Below are 22,543 nucleotides of genomic sequence, written 5' to 3'. Positions count from 1 at the left end.
TGTAACCTAAAAGATACATTTTCATATACATATATTATATTATATATTATAATATATTATATATTATATAATTATATAATATATATATAATACATATGTAACCTAAAAGATACATATTCATATATATTACATATATAATACACACATATGTAATACCATGGTCACACTTAAAATTCAACAGTAATTCAACAGTAATCAAATATCCCGTCAATATTCAAATGGCCCAGGTTGTCTGAGGTCTTTTTAGTAAGCACCTCAGGTGATGCTTGTGCGTCATCAAATTAGAACTATTGCTTTTGAGAACACAGGGTGGACAATCTAACTTTACCTTGGGAGGCAGCAGGGTGAATGCAGGCAGTTTGGGAAGATCAGCTGAGAAGGGGCAGCTTGAACCTGGGGGAGCGGAGGCCAGGGCCCCTGGGGGGAGCAGGTGGCCTGTGACGAGGCCTGTAGGAAAAGCAATGCTCGGGTTGCTTCAGACACAGAGGTTGGCCAGAGCCGCCCACCCCAACGTGGCGGAATCACTCGAGTCCAGCCTCACCTGGTCAGACTTCTGAAGGCTGAACTCAGGACCCACAGCGCAGAGCAGAAGGATTCGAACTGGCAACTGCAAAGAGAATGCCCGACACTGATTCCGTCTCTCTTGCCAGACGAACTCGAGGCAAGAGGAGCCCCTGCCTCGACTAGTGCCTCCTTCCTCATGTCCCTTCCGCTGCCTACCTCTCATTCTGCTCTTCAGCCCCCCTGGGGTTTGCTGGGTCCCCCAGTCAGTGGGTGGTGCAGACGTCCTCAAATGTCCCGGTGCCCAGGAATCACTGAGGAAAAATATAGACAAAAAGCACACCTCGATGGTTAAGACCAGAGTTTACAACCAAACGACCCGAGCCACGATCCCAGCTCTGCCATTGACCCTGGGGAAGCTTATTTAACCCCAGGTTCCCAGTATCCTCATCTGCAAAGTATAACAGAATATTAATTATTTTGAATGGAGAAGGAGAGGAGGGAGAATGCATTTCAAGGTTTGCTTCTTTTTTTCCCTCCTAAAGTCCTGAGTGGAAAATGCAGAAGGACAACACACTCACAGGACACTGGCAGGACAGTAAATTAATACAATCTGCCTGAAAGGCCATGTGTATATCCTTTGACCCAGCAACCCCACTCTAGGAAGTTCATCCTACGAAAAAATGTGGAAGTTGTATATGGAAATTTAACCACAATAATGTCTATTGCAGCATTATGTGTAATAGGTGTGTAACCATAAATGACTTGAATTCTTTCATCCATTCAAAAAATCTTTTTTTTTTAATTTTTTTTTCAACATTTATTTATTTTTGGGACAGAGAGAGACAGAGCATGAACGGGCGAGGGGCAGAGAGAGAGGGAGACACAGAATCAGAAACAGGCTCCAGGCTCTGAGCCATCAGCCCAGAGCCCGACGCGGGGCTGAACTCACGGACCGCGAGATCGTGACCTGGCTGAAGTCGGACGCTTAACCGACTGCGCCACCCAGGAGCCCCATCAAAAAATCTTTATTAAGAGTCTACTATTTTGCCACATCTGGTGGGGGGGTGGGGGGGGGGGGGGCTGGGGGGGGCGGGGCGGGGGTAGGGCAGTGAGTAAGAGACAAGAGTGCTTGCCCTCACGAAGCTTCTTGTCCACGGGGCAAGAGACAAACAGTAAACGAGTAATAAGTTAGCCAGATATCACAGATTATAAAAAGTGCTATTATAGAAAGATAGGCTTTAGAGAAAGGAAGAGAGACTACGTAAGCAGATAAGGCCATTTAGGCTGAGGCGTGGAAGATTTAAATGAGTCAGTCTTGCAAAAAAAAGTGGGGTTGTGGGGGGTGGGAGGCGGGGGGGGGGGTGGCAGGAGGTATTCTAGGCAACAGAAACAGCCATTCAAGAGCAGGGAGGTGTAAGTAACTTCATCCCCACGGCTGATTTATCTATTGAATGCGTCCTCTGCGCTGGGTATCGTTCCTGCACTTTAGAGTTCTTCAAATTACATCACATGGGCCAATCCATTTAATCGTTTCAATAACCCTAGGAGGCGGACAGTATTCTTATTCTCAAGTCACATATGAGGAAATAGAGGCGCAAAAAGGCCAAGAAAGTGGCCCAAGATCACACAGTCACTCAGGACGGGTCATCTAACACCAGAGTCCCTGTTTACAACTATGCGTGATATTGTTTCATAGTCCAAGAAGGCGCAACACGTTCAAGAAACAGAAAGGAGGCCAATGTGGCTGGGGCATGAGAGGGGTGGGGAGAGGGAGTATAAAGCACATCAGAGTGGAAACAGGGAGCCACGGAAGTTCTGATGGGCCGATAGGAAATTTGGATTTTGTTCTTTCGCTTTTTTTAGGAAATTTTGATTTTATATATTTTGATTATGATTAGGAAATTTTGATTTTATATATTTTGATTATGATTTATATATTTTTTATAATCATACCAGGAAGCCCTTGGAAATTGTGAAGCAGAGAAATGACATTACTTAACTGATTCACATTAAAAAAAAAATTTTTTTTTTTAACATTTATTTCTTTTTGAGAGAGAGAGTGCAAGAGAGAGACAGCGCATGTGCATGCACGTGGGAGGGGCAGAGAGAGGGAGACAGAGGATCTGTATGCGAGCATACAGCCCAATGTGGGCTCGAACTCATGAACCGTAAAATCGTGACCTCGGCCGAAATCAAGTCAGCCATTTAACCAATGCAGCTACCCAGGCGCCCCAACTGATTGACATTTTTGAAAAATTACTTTGATTCTGCTTCTGGAAAGATGGAGTGGAAACACTTTTTCTTCCCAATAACTAAAACTGAAAACCCAGAACATTATATGTACAAGAAATATTAGAAGACTCTGAAAGGTAGAGAGAAGACAGACCTTCTAGGAACCTCAGGGTGTGAGGAATGACAGAGGCAAGTTCTCTGGGGTTTCTTTTGCCTGTTATGTTCTAGGCATGGTGCTGCAGAAGCCAGCAAGATAGGCAGATAGAAAAAAATCCCCAATACAGCCTGCTCTCTCTAGCCAAGGCATCAGGAAAGAGGCAGCCTAGTAAGAAAGAAGACTTTCAGATAGTAATCACTCTAATCCAGCCAAACACCACAGAAAAAACTGTGATTCTATGCCCACCCATGTCAGCAAATCCCAAGTGGAGAGCCCAGTCTTCTACCCTCCCCCACGTGCACCAAAGCGACACCCTCCAGTGTCGTCGTGTCAGAGAAGGCCAAGTGCGGAGTCTGAACTGCCAGACCCACCCTGTGGTAATAAGACACCCTTTGTTAACCTCACTGGGTGATGTCAGAGGAGATCTAATGGGAACTTTCCTGATTGCCATTGGCAATGAGGCCACCCCCTCGTTGAGGTCATGTGGGGAGCAGTAACCAGGCACTCCTCTCCTCCCAGCCAGGGTCTTATCAGCAGAGGTATAATGAATAGAAAAATAAAGTAGGAGAAACCACTCTAGTTAATTTCAAGACTTACCATACAGCTACAGTAATCAAGATTGTGGTGCTGGGGGAAAGACAGACAAACAGGTGAATGCAAGAAAATAGAGAACCCAGAAACAGACCAACACAAGTCAGGCCAACTGATTTTTGACACAAGTGGAAAGCATTTCAGTAGAGGAAAGATCACCTTCTCAGCAAATGGTGCTAGAGCAAACGGACATCCACAGGCCAAAAATGGAACAAAGACCTAACAACCCTCACACCCTTGACAAAAATTAACTCCAAATGGATCAGGGATAAATTTCAAATGTAAAACTATAAAATTTTGAGCAGAAACATAGTAGAGCATTTTCAGAACCGAGGGTTTGGTGAAGAGTTCCTATAATAAGACACATAAATTGCTATCCACAAGAGAAATAAAAAAAAATTAATTCAAAAATTTGCTGTGCAAAAGATTCTAGAAAAAAGGATAAAAAGACAAGCTCAAGACTGGAAGAAAATATACGCAAGTCACGTATCTGATAAAGGACTCATACCTAGAATTTATCAAGTTTTCAAACTTCAACAAAATATCAAGCAATCCAACTGGAAAAATGGGCCAAAGCCATACGACATTTTACCTAAAAAGATGTACAGATGGCCACTAAGCACAGGAAGAGACGTTCAACATTATTAGCCATTAGGGAAATACAAATTAAAACCACCATGAAATATCAGTATATACCTATCAGAACAATGACAAATAATAAATAGTGACAATTCCAAACACTGGCAAAAATGTGGACAGACTGGATGTGTCATGTATTGCCAGTGGAAATGTAAAATGGTACACTCTGGAAAACTGTTTGGCAGTTTTTAAAAAAAATATTTGTTTTTAATGTTTACTTATTTTTGGGACACTGAGACAGAGCATGAGATTGGGAGAGGCAGAGGGAGAGGGAGACAGAATCTGAAACGGGCTCCAGGCTCTGAGCTGCCAGCACAGAGCCTGACACGGGGCTCAAACCCACAAGCCACAAGATCATGACCTGAGCCAAAGTCAGATGCTTAACCGACTGAGCCACCCAGGAGCCCGTTTGGCAGCTTTTTAAAAAAAAACTAAATATACACTGTCCTTAGGACCCAGCAATCACACTCATGCTATTTATCCCAGAGAATGGAACTTATGTTCACCCCTAAAAAATCTATACATCAATCATAGCAGTTTCATTCGTAATAGCCCAGAACTGGAAACAACCAAAATATCCTGCTTATGGTATATTCATACCTGAGAATACCACTCAGCACTAAAAGCAATAACTATTGATAAACACAACAACCTGGATAGATCTCAAGGTGATTAAGTGAAAAAAAAAAAAAAAACAATCTGAAAAAGTCATGCAGTATATGATTCCAGTTAGACAACATTCTCTAAATGACAAAAATTATAGAGATGGAGAAGAAATTACTGGTTGTTAGGCATTGGGAATGGTCATGGTGGTGGTGTATGTGTGTGCCTATGAGGGAGTAACATGAGGAAAATCTTCATGGTGACAGAACAGTTCTATAGCTTGACTATGGTGCTGGAGATGTGAATCTATACATGTGATAAAATGACACAGAACCATATACAAGCTTTCTATCATTGTCAATTTCCCCATGTAAATAACCAATGGGGAAAACTGCTTGAAGGGCACACAAGACCTCCCTGTACTATTTGCAACTTTCTGTAAAATCTGTAATTATTTCAAAATAAAAGGTTAAAAAAAAAAGATTTCAGAAAGAGCAAAGAAGAATTGTGTTTAGCTGGCGTTATACAGTGGAGAGAGGACAGAGACAAATCTCTGGAGATGTGTGTTCTAAATCAAAGTAGCCCGGGAGGTTTGAGTGGCCCCAGGGAAGGCAGCTACCCATCAGGAGACTCAGTTCCTTCACTGGAAAAGGATCCTAAGCCAGATTGGTGGTTTTCAAACTGGTGCACAGAACCCTGGAGATTTTGGAGAACCCTCTTCAGGGGCCGCTTTGAGGAAGAAGTAAAAGATCAAGACGGTTAAGCGAACTCTGACACATCTCTGTGATAGAATATAGTGCAGCTATTAAAATAGCATGAAAAGCATTCTATAGACAAGGAAACAGGTCCTTGGAACGCTGTTGATAAAAAGTATTTTATGAAACAGTATCATTGAACTTTCTTCAACATGTATAATCAATACAGGAAAGATGTGGAAGGAACTATACTGAAATCATCGTGGTGGATAGGATTTGGATTTAGATTTATGTGTTTTGTCCTTTTCTTTATTCCCTGATATTTCCGTAACGAACACATAAAGCTCATATATTACAGGTCTTCAACTTTGGGGCCAGAAGGCTTTTGGATTTCAGAATGTCGTCTATTTTAGAAAGTTAAGCCAGGTATATACTATATGTTATATAACACCACATGGGCCCTGGGGGCAGCATGCTGTAATCAAAGCAGGTTAATCCTTCTGTACTTAAATATATACATCCTCACTATGAAGAATCAATAAAAATTACACATGCCTCACGTTAAATCAGGTCAGACTGTGCTGCCACGTGCATAAAAACATCTGTGTTTTCAGAGCTTTATGGATTTCTGGAGAGCAGATCACAGATTATGGACCATAAAGACAAAAACAGTGCAAGAAACTGCTTTGAGGGGAAACTTTAAGCCCTCGGTGATGCAATGTTACAAAACAAAATGTCATCTTGAGCGGGCTTCATATTCACAGCTGTGTAAGTAATAAAATGGACCTGGACCTGGAGACTGATCAGACAAAAGAAGAGAGGGAAGGTAACAGTTGTACGAGAGTAACGATAGAAACGGCACCGATTTCATTTCCATGGAGCATTACTGGTGCTCGCTGAGTGCCTCTCAGAGGCCAGTACAATGCTAAGCATCTACAGATGCTCATGAAGCATGTCTTGATGCTTACTCATCCAGGGCTTATTTATGGGGCACCCCCAGTGCTTCAGGCCCTGTTTTAGGCTCTGCAGACACAGCAGGAAACACAACCAAGTCGCTGCTTTTTTTATTATTTTTTTTAATGTTTATTTATTTCTGAGAGAGACAGAGACAGAATGCGAGTGGGTTGGGGCAGAGAGGGAGGCACAGAATCCGAAGCAGGCTCCAGGCTCCTAGCTGTCAGCACAGAGCCCAAAGCGGGGCTCGAACCCACAAGCTGTGAGACCATGACCTGAGCTGAATTCGGACACTCAACCGACTGAGCCACCCAAGTGCCCCAAAGTCACAGCTTTTATGGGGCTTACGTTTTAGTGGAGATGAGAGAGACCAAAAAGAAACAAGTATTCAATTTAAAAGATAATGTCAACCGCCGATAAACTGAGAAGAGTAGTGTGAGCATATAATTTGGAGATTAAAAAAAAATTTTTTTTAATGTTTATATTATTTTTGAGACACAGAGAGACAGAGCATGAGCAGGGGAGGTGCAGAGAGAGAGGGAGACACAGAATCCGAAGCAGGCTCCAGGCTCTGAGCTATCAGCACAGAACCTGATGTGGGGCTCAAACCCTCGAACCCATGAACCGTGAGATCATGACCTGAGCCGAAGGCGGTCGCTCAACCGACTGAGCCACCCAGGTGCCCCTGGAGATTTTGAAAGTAACCATAAAAGGAAAAAATTAGTCAAGAGTAAGAACAAGGCTGCAGATGGAATGGAGAGGGAGGAGATTTGAGCATTGCTCTTTCAAACCCTTTGTACGACTTGATTTTTACAGTTTGTATCCATCAGCTAATTTGAAGAAAATCAAACATTTAATTAAAATGACAATAAAATAAAATAATCTCAAAAATATTGACTGAGCAACTATGAAGTGCCAGGCAAGGCACTAGGCGCTTAAGGTACGAATTGGGCAAAACAGTGCCTGTTGTGGTAAACTCTAGCAGGGCAGGCAAAAGTAATAATCCCAATATCAATGGCAAACAGATGATGCCCACTATGGGCAAATTTAAGACAAAACCCTAAGAAATAGGTATTATTAAAACCCTCGTTGTTATTGTTTGTCTGGTTTGCAGATTAGCAATCCGAGATGGGTAACACATTCAAGGTTGCTCACTAGCAAGTGGTAGAGAGGGGACTTGAACCCAGGTAGTGTGGCCCCAGAGCTGAGACAGTCTAGTCTCAGTAATCAAATTATTAAATAACCACGGGGACAAATGTGTCAGAACTAAGATGGGTACACTGAAGGAGAGAACACAGCTCTCTAAGTCATGTAACTTGACTCCTTCTTGGGGAAAGAAGGCAGTATACACAGGGCAGAGAGAATGAGGGGGTGGGGACAAAGCGGGCAGGATGAGGACATGATCTGCAGGCTGTATTAAGGACTGTGCCTTTATCACGAGAGCATCTGGGGCCCTTGACGGCTCTGAAGCAGGTAGGGTAGGGGTAAATGGCACAACTTGGAAAACATATTTATTTTTTTTTAATGTTATTTATCTTGAGAGAGTGAAGAAGGGGCAGAGGGAGAGAGAGAATCCCAAGCAGACTCTGAGCTGCCTGCAGAGCCTGACAAGGGGCTCGAACCCACAATCCAGGAGATCACGACCCGAGCTGAAATCAAGAGTCTGATGCTTAACTGACTGAGCCACCCAGGCGCCCCAGAAAACACGTTACTAACTGCAGAGTGGACGCAAGGAGAGGCAATCCCCGCAGCAGACAGAGCAGTTCTGAGACCAGCACTGTGGCCCAGGCAAAAGACGAAATATCGTTTCATCGTTAATATCCCGTGTGACAAAATGGAAAGCACACATAAAGCCCTTTTGTGGCATAACGAAGTAAGAAGAGTGATGGTTTGACTTGCCAGCTGAATTAGCTATTTTGACAGAACACCATTCTTACTTGAAAAGAACAGCTGACACACTGTGGTTATTCAGACATAGGCATTTGGCAGGCATTTTCTCAGAAATGATCCAAATGATTCTGTCACTTCAAAGGAAAACAACTGACATTGTTTGTTGCCAGTGATGAAATTCTAACTCTCAAACAACAATTAACATTTTGGAAAACTTTTATGCGCCCACATGAACGTGACAGCTTCTCAATGCTAACAACTTTTCTGATGAGGATATTTCTGTGGGGATATTTATAAATGTGAGTTTTAAAAGTTATTGTATAATGAAATGGGACAGCATTTGGGAGATCTGCAAAACTCAATGAACCATTATTTCCCAAATGCCCAATGCATGATGTTATAAAGTCATGCTTGGGCAAACGATCCATTGAAAAGTACATGCTTAACCAAGGGATTTTAATGAAAAGGTCATTGATTTGGTTTCAGAGTCCACACTGCAACTAAGCTTTTAGAAAGTACTACTTGTTGGGGCACGTGGGTGGCTCAGTCAGTTAAGCGTCTGACTTCTGCTCAGGTCATGATCTCACAGTTCCTGGGTTCCAGACCTGCATGGGGCTCTGTGCTGACAGCTCAGAGCCTGGAGCCTGCTTCGGATTCTGTGTCTCCCTCTCTCGCTCTCTACCTTTCCCTTGCTCACACTCTGTCTCTCTCTCTCAAAAATAAATAAACATTAACAAAAATTTTTTAAAAGGCCTATAGTATCAAAGAAAAATGTCCACAACTACTGAAAAGTCTAGTAAAACATTTTTCCTGGGATGAATCACTAAATTCTACTCTAGAATTAGTAGTGAATTCTACTACTGTAGTAGTGTTAGTTATTACACTATATGGTAACTAACTTGAATTTAAATAAAATTAAAAAAAAATTTTTTTCCCTTTCTAAAAACTACTTAGTTACGTGAGACCAGATTTTCATCGTAGATTTCAAAAAAAAATTACATAGAGCAATGAGCTGAATGTAAACATAGATATGCAAAAGACACCCAGCTGTCTTCTATTGGTCACACATTAAAGAGATTTGCAAAAGAAAGCAATCAGTGCTACTCTTCACGAAACTGTTTTGGAAAATACAGTACTTTCATAAAAAGAGGTGTTTATACTAACATAATAAACAGGTTCGTATGAATTTAAATGAGTTCACACACAAGCATTTTTAAATTTCTCAGTTTTAATTCCTAGTGTGGGAAATATTAGTATATAGGATCCACATAAGCCAAAGCTCTTTGGGGTTCTCAATAATGTTTAAGAGTGAAGAGGCTTCTAGACCAATACATTGGTCCGCCACTGGCCTGGGGTTTATCAGCTCACTAGAACGGCCTCGACAGGGGACACCACAAACTGGGTAGCGTAAACAACAGAACTCATCGTCTAGGAGTCCTGGAGGTGGACGTCTAAGATCAAGGTGATGGGGGTGGGGCGTTACGATTCCTTCTGAGACTGTGGGGAAGAATGTGTTCTATGCCTCTGACCTGGCTGCTGGTGATTCGCTGGCCATCTGTGGGGTTCCTTAGCTACAGAAGCCTCTGGGATCTGACTTCATCTTCACATGTGTGTGTGTCTGTGTCCAAATCTCCCCTTTTAATAAGGACATGTTGGTTGGGGGCAGGGGCCCAGACTACTCCAGTAAGAGTATGACTTCATCTTAACTAATTACCTCTACAAAGACCCTATTTCCAAATAAGGTCACATTCTGAGGTGCGGGGTTAGAACTTCAACATATGAATGGGGGGGGGGGGGTGGAGGACACAATTCGGTCTGTGACAAGGGGGAAGCAGTGAAATCAGGGCTGAGTGTGGGAGACCTGAAAGGTTCCAAGGCAGGACAGAGGAGACGGACCAGGAATGGAGATCGAGGAGAACAGTCAGAAGAAAGAGAATTCGAGAGAAGTGTCTCAAGAATCATGGAGGGCTCACACAACAGGAGAGCTGAGAAGCATCTGGAGGTGCCTGGTGACACTGATGGACCTCCTTCAGGGGCATGAAGGAGGCAGAATTCAGAGACTGGGGAACTGGGAAGTCACTGGCCGGTGAAGAAAGACAATACCAACAACTCTTCCAAAATACCAGGCTGTGAAAAGGAAGGAGGGAGCAGGGAAGGAACTGAGGAGAAAATTAGCCTCGTGGGAAGATTTCCTCTATTTTTTTCAAGGAAGAGACAGTTAATAATCCAAGACAATTCTGTGAGTTCTAGGGGCCCAGCATGTGTAGAAACTGGCAACTTCTACTTTTCCTGATCTTTTAGGTGCTTGTGGCACAATCACCTTGAATCCCATAAAGGTATCTTTTACATCTCTCTGCAAGTGTCCCGACTGAGCTCGGTATTTTACATGCAGCATTTCATAGCATCGCTGACTCACACAAGGTCGGAACGATTCAAGTGCGAGCACCCACAGTCCAGGTGGTCTAGGACCAAAGTAAACTTCCCAGATTCTCTCCTGTGATCCCAACAGTGCAGGAAGGAGAGAAAAGGGGAGAGGAGAGCCCTTCACAGTGATGAGCCTCAAGAGGGTTTCCGGCGACGGGCAGAAAAGAGCCAAAGACTGAGTCCTGACCACTCACTGGCCTGAAAGCATCCTTCCTTATTTATTCATTTAAAGATTTTATTTTCTTTTTTAAGTTTATTTATTTACTTTGAGAGAGAGGGCCAGCAGGGGAGGCGTGGAGAGAGAGGGAGAGAGAGAATCCCAAGCAGCCTCCGCACTCCAAGTGCAGATCCCCACACGGGGCTGAAACTCACGAACCGTGAGATCATGACTTCAGCCCTGATCAAGAATAGGATACTTAACCAACTGAGGAACCCAGGCACCTCTCAACCCAATGCTTTAAAGGAAAATGACACTTACAGTTGGCACGAGGTCTTGAGGGAACAACCCCCTTAGAACAGAATCGATCCCCTAAGGCCACCTGTAAGAGTACTGTTTTGGACAGTTAGTGGTTTCGTACCACTACTCCTGTTCTTTAGACAAGTCTGGGGCACAATGCCAGTTTGGGCCACTTTACACTTGTCTGGGCAGGTCTCGGGCGAGGCACTTTTGTGCCCGAGGACATTCTCTAAGGTGGCTCTTGACCAGCTAAAGAGGCGAGCGCTCCCCGTACATCTCTTCAAAGTGGACATTCCTTTAAACAAAGGGCCCCCTTTGTTCCTATATCCCTCTACCGGGGATTAGGAAGATACTGTGCATGACCACATGTTCAGCGGTACAGGATCAACTTTCAGGAGATCATCATAATTTAAAAAATGAAAAGGGGTAAGTGGAGAGCAAGCTAAAATGCTCACAAGGAATTTAATCCAAAAATAAAATTGTAGCTGCAGAAGTAACAACCTGATTCTCCACAAACAGTGTCTGATTTTTCTGAACTGAATTCCGGCCAGATGACCTTCCTTCACATAATTGATTTTAACATCCACTTACCTAGCAGTTCCCACCACTGGCCATGTACTGACCCCACCATCCACAAACCTTCACAATATGCATTAATGGAGACAAAGTACTAGAGACAGAGAATGGCTTGAGGTTGCTAAAAAGAGAGGGAATGACATTCAACTCACACACACACACACACACACACACACACACACACACACACACAAATGCAATTTGTTGACAGTAATGTCCAAGATTCACATCATCAGCACACTGAAGTCAGTGTTCTCTGTGCTGAAATCAGAATCATCTCCTGCCACGTACATTCCCTTTCCCTCCTGGCCGTGGACTCCCTCCAGTGAGTGTCAGAGGGAACAATGGCGCACATCCAACATCAGGTGGGTCCTCACGGATGTTCTACACCTTTCTGTCCCCCAGATCATGCCCTAAAAAAGAAAGAGCCCTCCAACGTCTCTCAGTGACTGGCACACTCTCTTCTCCCCTCCATCTCATCTCACCTCCTTCCCCTCAGCACAAGGCTGAGTCTCATTCCTTAGGAGAAGACCCTCCATCATGGAACCCTCCCACATCCTTTTTCTCCACCTCCACGTTTCTTGACCTGGTCTCTCTGCCTCTCCTCTCCAGAGCAAGCAAACCCACTTTACACCCCTTTCATTCCTGTCTTCACTTGCCAAGTCACAGACTGACTGGAAGTGAGATATAGGAAAATAAAATTTCATCATGAAGAGAAGAGAATGCCTCAACGTTTGTCATGGATGCGTTTTACCCATCAGATCTCCAAATTTGTCACTCGGGAGCTTCCCCAGTTATTTTTCTGTAATAATACTTTCCCCCAAATCCACTGGTGAGGCTCTTTTCAGGCACAATTCCCACCTCTAGTTTCTTCTCCATTTAATATACTGTGTTGAGCAGAGTCACAGAATTGTACCCCTGGAGGAAAACTTTGAGATCCTCTAGTCCAATCCCCTTGCTTTAGGGATGAGTAAACGACCCCAGGGGGTGAAGGGATGTGCCTAAGTCCTGCAGCAAATTAGTGGCAGAGCCTGAGGCAGAATATGTGCCCCTGATTCTCATGCTCTCTTCATAGCTTTCCTGTTTGTTTCTCAAAGGACATAACATCCCTTTGTATCAGGTACTATATGTAGCAGAACCAGTTTATCCCCTCTGGAGAGTCCTGGGGACCCCAGACAAAGATTTTCTCACAGAGGATTGAAGGCAACATTTCCCTGGATTTTTCCCCAAGTGACTCCCTCCCAGAGAACCCCCACCACATCTCTTGGGAAGCATCATCACCAAGGTTACATGACTTCCCCCAAGGTCACACAGAGGGTGACAACGTGAAAAGGGAACCCAGGACTCCTGACTCAGGGCTGGTTGTCCAAGCCACAGGCAGCCTGGACAAGAGACAGATGGTGAAGGAAGGTTACAGAAGAGACCAGAAGACACGGCCGGAGAGAAGAAGCTGGATGCCGGGAAGGAAGGCCAACAATCTCTGACTCGGCTCTCTGGTCCTTTTTACTTTTCACATGGACAAACTGGAAAAGAAAAACTGGCTGAGTGTTTACTACAAACGTGTAGTTTATTTCCCCAAAACCTTAGCTTAAAATTACTCTTTGAGAACACGCATCTCTGTTTATTAAACACAAAATGAATCTGACCACACGCAGTGTTGTGCCAACAGAAATATTTTGTACAAATGGTAAGGCTGGGAATGAAGGAGCCAGAAATAGCCACTCATAGGGCTGCAGAGCTGAACAGGACCTGCCCTCCTACTGTTTATTAACTTCACCTTAAAATGCCCTTACCTGTTTGATGCTAGTAACTCACTAACTTTTCTAACAAGTAGAGCTATCCCACAGGGGAACTGGCTGCCTTAATAATTAGTAAGAAGCCTGCTACTTGAGGCATTTTAGCAGAAGTCCAAGTCACAACCTTGAGAGCCAGGAGAAGTCAAATGCAGCCATACCAAACTCTCTAACTTCTCCTTTCATTGTAGGAGAGGATCCTTACTAGGTTAAGGATTGGGCCAGATGGCTTCTAGATCCCTTTCCAACATTGAGAGTCATGGGTTTTTTTTAATTTTTTTTTTAATGTTTACTTATTTTTAACAGAGAGAGAGAGACAGAGCATGAGCAAGGGAGGGGCAGAGAGAAAGAGGGGGACACAGAATCCAAAGCAGACTCCAGGCTCTGAGCTGTCAGCACAGAGCCCGATATGGGGCTCAAACTCACAGACTGAGATCATGACCTGAGCTGAAGTCGGACACTTAATGAACTGAGCCACCCAGGTGCCCCAATACAACTTGAAATTTGATTAAGATTTTTCTTTAATGCAACCAAGGATTTCCTGACATTGAAAAATTTCCCACACAACCAGATAGGTACTGTTAAATGTAGTCTATCTGCTCTGTTGTGACTGTATTGCTTTCCTGTGAAATATCCTTTTTAAAAATATATTAATTTGAGGGGCACCTGACTGGCTCAGTCGGTAGAGCATGCAACTCTCGATCTTAAGGTTGTGAGTTCAAGCCCCCACACAGGTGGTAGAGATTACCTAAAAATAAAATCTTTAAAATAAATGAATAACTAAATAAAATGTATTAATTTGATTTTATTGCCTGATTATAAGAGTAATATGTGTTCACTGCAGAAAATTTGAAAGACACATAAAAGTGTAAAGAAGAAAATAAAAATTGTCTCAAGGTGTTAATTCTAGATATGGCTACTGCTGACATCTTGATAGGATGCTTCCCAAGCTTTTTCTTTGCCTATGCACGTGTAATAAATAGCTGGAATCCCACTGGATATATAGTTTCACATCCTGCTCTTTCTGCTTTGTATTACATAGCAAGTGTTTTTCCAAATCATTAAATATCAAAGGAAAAAAATATATCATTCTAAAACATCATTTTAAAAGCTGTCTTTGAGGGCGCCTGGGTAGCGCAGTCGGTTAAGCGTCCGACTTCAGCCAGGTCACGATCTCACGGTCCGTGAGTTCGAGCCCCGCGTCAGGCTCTGGGCTGATGGCTCAGAGCCTGGAGCCTGTTTCCGATTCTGAGTCTCCCTCTCTCTCTGCCCCTCCCCCGTTCATGCTCTGTCTCTCTCTGTCCCAAAAATAAATAAATGTTGAAAAAAAAAATTTTTTTAAATAAATAAATAAATAAATAAAAGCTGTCTTTGGGTACCTGGGTGGCTCAGTCGGTCAAGCATCTGACTTTGGCTCAGGTCAGGATCTCATGGTTCATGGGTTCAAGCTCTGCGTCAGGCTCTGGGCTGACAGCTCAGAGCCTGGAGCCTGCTTCGGATCCTGTGTCTCCCTCTCTCTGCCCCTCACTTGCTCACACTCTGCCTCTCAAAAATAAATAAATGTTAAAAAAAAAATTTTTTAACAGATAGAATCTATCTTTTATTCCACTATAAGGTGCTTCTAGGCTTTCATTTTCACAAATATTATAATGTTGAGGTAGAGAATCTTGGATATACGTTTTTATGCTCATCTCTATTTCCCTGGGGAAAAAAATTTCCAATGAGCCTCACATAGAAAGAAAGGTGACTAAAATAAATTAACCCTTACAAAGTCTACAACTTAGCTACAAACAGGCCAATATCGGAGACTAGACATATGGTAACACAATGTTGTTGGCCCCAAGTACCTGACTAAGGCAACCCAACCAAAACAAAAACAAAAAACAAAAAAACAACAAACAAAAAAACCCATGACTCATCCTACTTATTTTTACAATATGTGTAATTGCAATTATGCACACAATAAAAATAACCAGGTACATAAGGAAACACAGCAACATGGATGAAAACCAGCAGAAATAATAGACAAAAGAAACAGATCAATGGGGGTGAACAAATATTAAAGTTATAAAACAGATTTTTAAAAATTATGGTCACTCTGTTCACAAATATGAAAAATGAGACTGTATAACAAAAAGTTATTTCAGAGTGGACAAAATGGAAATTCTAAAACTAACATAACTGAAATTGAGAACCCAATGGGTAGTTATAAAAATAAATTAGACACAGATGATAAGAGTTCTAATAAAAGATAGGTGGCTCAGTTGGTTGAGCATCCAACCAGGTCACAATCTCACAGTTCATGGGTTCGAGCCCCACGTTGGGCTCTGTGCTGACAGCTCAGAGCCTGGAGCCTGCTTTGGATTCTGGGTCTCCCTGTCTCTCTGCCCCTACCTGCTCCCACTCTGTCTCTGTCAAACATCAATACGTTAAAAATTTAAAAAAATATATAGGGCTGAAGAAAATATTCAGAATAAAGCCCATGAAAACAAAAGGATAGAGAATAAAGGAAATAGTAAGAGAATTAGAGCCTGCAGTGGAGAGAAAAGAATGGGGCAGTAGTATTTGATGGCCGACAACGTCTCAGTACTGATGAAAGACCTCAAACTCCATATTCACTTGTCTACAAACCTCAAGCAAGACAATTAAAAAGAAATCCATACTTGAACACACTGTAATAAAATTTCTGAAAACCAAAGACAACACAAGAATTTTACAAACCACCAAAGATAAAAGAGACAAATTACTTATGAGGGAGGGCAGTTAGATGGACAGTCCTCAACATAAACAGTGGGAGTCAAAAGAAATAGAATCATATTTTTAAAGCATCGAAAGAAAATATCTGTCAACCTAGAATTCTACACTCAGTGAAAATAACTTTCAAGAATAAAGGAAGATGAGAACATATCGTGACGAACAAAAACTGACAGCATTAGTCACTCCACTGCGGGAATACTTAAGAAGCATCATAAATGGAAGACCAGACATGCAGAAATGAATCAAGGAACAAGAAATTGGTAAATATGTGGATAAATTTAAGTAAACATTCACTGAATAAAAAAGTAATAATGAGGGGCGTCTGGGTGGCTCAGGGGTTAAGCTTCAGCTTAGGTCATGATCTCACAGTTTGTGAGTTCAGGCCCCGCGTCAGGCTCTGTGCTGATGGCTCAGAGGCTAGAGTCTCCTTCGGGTTCTGTGTCTCCTCCTCTCCCTGTCTCTCCCCAACGTGTGCTCTGTCTCTGTCTCTCAAAAATAAATAAATGTAAAAAAAAAAAAAAAAAGTAATAATGAGTTACCAAGTTAAAAAGATATGTATATAGTTAAAATACATGACTGTAATGATAGGACAATCAGGAATGGACAGGTAGAATTAAAGTTCCAAGCTCTTCCCATTATTTGGGAAGATGGTAAAAGTATCAATTAATATTAGACTTTGATAAAGACAAGAATACGTGTAGTAATCTCTAAAAAAAGGGAATAAAAGACTCAACCCAAAAGTGGTGAGCAAAAAGAGATATAAAACAGATGGGAAAACCAAAGAGCACTTGTAAGACAGAACTTCAAATCTAAACTGATCAGTAAACACACGCCAAGGTAAACAGATTAAGCGGCCAAATTAAAGACGAAGATTGTAAGACTGGGTTGTTGTTGTTGTTTTTAAGTCCTACACTATGTTTTTATAAAGTATACTTCTAAAACATAATAAGAATTTAGAAAAACTCAAAGACATGATGGGAAATGATTCAGCATGCAAAACTAAGCAAAAGAAGGGTGATATAGTAACATCAGACAAAGTAAACTTGATGGCACCAAGTATTACTAGGGATAGAGAGGGGTATTTCAAAATGACTTTTTAAGGAAGGTTCAGTTCACTGGGGTGTCAGTTCTATATTTGCATGAGGCCTAATTACAGCCTCCAATATTTATCACAAAAACAGACAAAACTACAAAGCAAAGAGAGAAACCCACAATCATCTGTCTCAGTACTCAACTGAATAAGCAGACCAGACTTTTAAAAACGGGAAAAATACAGGAGATGTGAACCACACAATTAGCACTGCTGATCTGATGGACTTACACGGAACACTGAACCCCACAACTACATGACACATTCTTTTCAATCACTGCCAAATATTTACCCAAAAAATGGCCATACGATGGTTGTTAATGAATAGCAAAACATAGAAATCATCAAAGTATGTTCACAGATTGCAGGGCAATCCAAGAAAATGGGGGCAGGGAGGGGATGAGATCCAGGACCCACATGGAAGATGGCTTTAGCCAAGAGAAAATCCCATCCTTCTGTTAACCCCACTTCTGTCTGGTACAAACAGAGGCATTAGTGCAGATGAATGAATTATCCTGGGAACTGTTCAGAAATGGTTCCAAATGGAGGGCTCTAGACCTTGTTCACCTTGTTACTTTGATCAACTCTATGGCATGATCTCCAGATTGGACTTCATTTTTCTTAAAAGTGTATTCCTCAATCTCTCCAAATTATAGAGCCATAACGGAACAGCAGTGAGTGGGGTTAACTAGATCCTGCTCAGGTGAAACTACATGTTTCAGTCCTGTGAGCAGCTGGAGATTGGCAATTATTTTGTGAAAACACATTCTGACAAAGCCCTCTGCAGGAAGAGCTATGGACCTATCTCTGGTCACAAGTTAGAATATAGCAGGCATAGTTGTATTTGGGGCCAAGATTCTCTTCAGGACAGTTAATTGGAAATGAAAGCCTCAAGTTCATTTAAATTTTTTTAACGTTCATTTATTTTTTTGAGAGAGAGAGAGAAAGACAGTGTGCAAGCAGGGGAGGGACAGAGAGACAGGGAGACACAGAATCTCAAGCAGGCTCCAAGCTGTCAGCACAGAGCCTGACTAGGGGCTCAAACCCACAAACCGTGAGATCATGATCTGAGCCGAAGTCGGACGCCCAACACCCAACCAACTGAGCCACCCAGGCTCAGTTCAAAGCCCCAAATTCAAAGGCAGTAGTCTCTTCCCAGAGATGGAAGGGATGGGAAAGGGGCCTATCAGAATCACAAGGGAAGCTTCCTTAACATAAAATATCCTACCCATAGGAGGCCATTCCAGGCCACAGAATGCTGGGTTTCAGTCTTTTAGCACAGGGAACACTGTGCCCCCTTCTTCTGTTTTTTTACATGCAATGTTATCAGGGAAAGCAGATAAAATCGGAGGCACTGAGGGCCATGGAATCCCCACCCCTCTGGCCAATTCCATCCCAATCACCACCATGGAGCCTGGCCACAAATATTTTAGCCTGGACTTTTTTAAAAGTATGTGTAACCAAACACCTATCTTAACTATTTAAAAAAAAAAAAAAATCTTGAGGAAGTTCCTGCAGAACGTCTAGCTTTAAGCAATCAACTTCCCCATACGCTCTCCAAAGCAAACCTGATATAAAATGTATGGGAGAAGTTGCTAGGTGAGGCAACCAGCTGCATGGAGTTATTACAGACCTGCTTTAAAAAACAAAAAACAAAAAACAGCTAATAGTGGTGACATTTATGAAAAGAGTTGCTATGCAGCCCTTCCTTTGGGAATTAATGAGTTAGCAGACACCAGTCAAGCCCTTCCTATTTTAGGATAATAAAATCCTTTCATCTGCTAAGAGAATGTTTCTCTTTCAATTGACTCGAAATTGAAACAGTCCCCAGTCAAACAACAGTGGGTTAAAAAGGAGAGAGGGGACAGGTTACTGTTCTTGCCCTCTCCATCTACTAGATCCAGAATTATTTTCATTGGCACAATTTGATACGACGCTGTCAGCTTAGATCAGGGGTGTCACTCAAACCACTGTCACTACCACCCTAGGCCGGGCTGTTTCAAACCTTTCCATGTCCCAGGCTGTCATCATTTTGGAGGGACATGCCCCGCTCACATCAAACATATGAACATGCACCCAACCTCCTACACTCAATTGTTTCTGTTTCCATATTTAAAATGAATTATATAAAATTTGCTTTTGAGAAACAAATCTTTTCTTCTCGAACGCACAGACTGCTGCTGTTGTTGTTCATATTTTGGCTGAGAACCTCTTTTCGTGAAGGTCTCCAACATTTTTGAGATCCTTGAAAATCTCGTTGACCCCACACACTGCTGTCATCCCTAGGGCCCACTGGATAAATCAGCCCTCGTCTATGAAGCTTAGTGTGGGGTTTACCGTGAGGAAAGTGTCGAGAAGAGTGTCCGTCCCATTAAGGAATGCCTACCTCTGTGAGAACCCAAGGAGAAAATGTCTCTCTAGTCTGGTATCAGGAACTGTTGTATTCACGCTGTTTTGGTTTTTTTTTTCATCTTGTGAGCCCATGAATCATGCATGTGACCATGTTACCCTCTTCCCACTGACCGCCACAAAGCTTAGAAAACATGCATGCCATTTTGTGCTCTAAACTCATTTATATATTTCCTACCCTAACTTTCTCTTCACCTCATTTCTTCCCACTCATTTCAAATTTATTTTATCTAGTTTAATTAATCCTATGTAAGCTTCTTTAAGCCCTTTTTAGACCAAGGCAGGATATAAATAAGCCAATACGTGAATAACATTATTTTTTCCCCTAAAACTGCCTTTGTCCCATATTTTCTAAGTGCAAGGACCCTGCCGTCAAAAGGGTAGTTAACATTCACTGAGTACTTACTACCGTCGGCCAGCAGCACTGTGTGAAGCACTTCACATGGATTACTTCATTAAGTCATCAAAGCAAGTCATGAGATAGACCCTCTTCCTTTTCAGATAAAGAACCTGAGGCCTGGATGTATAAAGTAACTTGCCAGGGCCACTTGGTCAAGAAGAGCCAGGCTAGAATTCCACCCGAGGCTGGCCTCATGGCCACCCAGGAACCCCAGCTGGAAACCGTGTCTTCACTCAAGATGCCACTCCCTGGGTTCCCTTCTGTTGAATTAGCCAGCTAGATGCCTCTTGACTCTGTTCCCCTCTTCTCTATCCTTAGTCCAACTTTTAAATTCAGGGCTCTTTCCATCTCTGGCTGGGATTTTTTTTTTTTTTTTTTTTTTTTTTTTTTTTTTTTTTTTTTTTTTTTAAGTAAGCTCTACACTCAACACGGGGCTGAAACTCAAGATGCCGAGATCATGAGCTCCATGCTTTACCAACTGAGCCAGCCAGACACCCCATCTGGCTGGGATTTTTGCAACAGCTTCTGAGAGGATCTTCTGAATCCAGGCCTGCCCTCGGTGGATTGTCCTCCATGTTTCTGAAATATAATGGTATCCACATGTACAAGTTCCTTACAAGGTGCCCCAGTTGTAAGACAGAGTCCAGTTTGCTTCGTCTGGCATTCAAGACCATTTACACTGTGTACTTAGTCAAACCAAACACATTGTGACCCCACCCCGTGCTTCCAAGATGGTAATTACTCCCTGGACAAGGGGCATACATTCGTTCATGTCTCGGAGGTCCTGCACACACTGTTCCCTTCTCCTGTACCTAGTGGACTACACAGCTTTCAAGTTTCAGGTCAGCACGCCATCTTTATTGTGAAATGTTCACTGAATCCCCTAATCCCCAACTCTCCTCCACGATTTTCCCATTCTTTGTAGAGACTTCCTCACCATACTTATTTCATTGTGTTGTCATCATTTGTTTGTCCATCTCCCTTACTGGACCCTGAACTCCTTGAAGACAGGAGCTGTGTTGCCTTACCCACTTCAGATCCCTCTGCCATACCAAAGGCCCAGCACATAGTGGCTACTACTCAATAACTGAATGTTCAACCAAGTGGTAAGTCTAAATTAGATTTGTGTACCTGCAGATTAGCCTTCTTAAAGCACTTCCACCCCCAGCTCTCAAGCCCAAGAATACAGGGCCACCACTAAAGTTTGTACCTTAGGGCAAATTAGAAAACAATGTCTGCTCTGAGCTGATGTATTCCAATACACAGTCCAATACAAAGACACCTTTCCTCTGAGCTTACACATGGCTTACATGTCCTTCCGCATAGCTTTGAATGAGCTAGACTTTCTCTCTCACTCTCTTGACTGAACCAATTTTTGTACAAGAAAACAGTGCATATATCTATACATGGCAGGCCTGCATGCACACAGACAATTCTCTTGCCCTTGTGCGTCCTATTCCTTTTATTTGAAAGGCCATCCACTCCCATCTGTGTATACAGACTTTAATACCCAGCCCAAATGTCACCTCCCCTGTGAATGCTTCCCCCGTACCTCTCAGGCAGATTTAACCACTCTCTCTTGTGTATTTCCACAACTGCCAAGGATACTATATTGGAGTCTTACCATACTGCATCACAAGTCTTTCTTTACTACTTGGTCTCACTGCTGGCCCATGAGTAGGATCAAGAGTAGATCATGTCAGGCATCATTGAATCCCAAGTATTGAATCCCAAATACCTAGAATGATGCCTTTCATATAAATGGTGGGTATTCAATCAATGTTATTACTTGGTTCAAAATCTTTACAAAGCCTTTTCTTGCCTCCTGATTCTTTCAAACTCCCCAGCCTGGCACTCCAATCTGCTAGCCTCATGGCTATCCATTCACATACCCACCTCACCTTCCTCTGGTCTCCTCCCCTATCTGCACTCTAACCACAGTGGACTCTCGAGCACCCCTTCTCTCTGGACCTTTACTCCTCTGTTCCTCCTGCCTACAGTGCCCTCCTCTTCTCTTTGCCTGTCAAAATTCCATTCATCCTTTAAGGCCCAATGCCAACGCCATGTTTTTCATGAAGCATCCTATCAGTAAATGTGGCTTCTTGTTGCTAAGAACCAAAAGTACTTTGTCCTTCTGGAGTCATTCCTGAAACATTACTGTGTTTCAAAGAGGTATGTTTGTAATAAAAGCACTTTGAGGGCAGGTGTCCCAGACTTTAGCATAGTGTGGTGCACACAGTAGGTTTCAGTAAAAACTGGACTAAAGAGAAGAAGGAATCCAGTGCTCCACCTCAAATGGAAGAGGCAGCCAGCTCAATTTCAAGGAAACAGGAGAGCACAAAACTTCTCTCCTGTCCTCTTTTTTATCAGTA

The 22,543-nt window shown here is 42.6% G+C and overlaps 1 protein-coding gene across 3 annotated transcripts in view; it reads right to left on the bottom strand.

Annotated features, from left to right (window-relative positions):
* Positions 1-22,543, bottom strand: part of ATP6V0A4 (ATPase H+ transporting V0 subunit a4) — a 102,315-nt gene that overhangs the window by 79,478 nt on the left and 294 nt on the right. Inside the window, exons 2-4 of one of the 3 annotated variants that reach the window (XM_040471836.1) lie at positions 721-815; positions 542-607; positions 329-447 (exon numbers count right to left, since the gene is read on the bottom strand). The gene's annotated coding sequence lies outside the window, so the exon portion shown is untranslated. Of the gene's footprint in view, positions 1-328; positions 448-541; positions 608-720; positions 816-20,177; positions 20,358-22,543 lie in introns of those variants that run through there. The other 2 variants (XM_040471837.1, XM_040471835.1) reach the window with 2 other exon arrangements.

Source organism: Herpailurus yagouaroundi, unplaced genomic scaffold (genome assembly GCF_014898765.1).
Source record: "Herpailurus yagouaroundi ecotype Mexico unplaced genomic scaffold, PumYag 100, whole genome shotgun sequence".
Lineage (NCBI taxonomy): Eukaryota > Metazoa > Chordata > Mammalia > Carnivora > Felidae > Herpailurus > Herpailurus yagouaroundi.
Note: the sequence above shows the minus strand (reverse complement) of the source record. Positions and strands in the feature narration are given on the sequence as shown.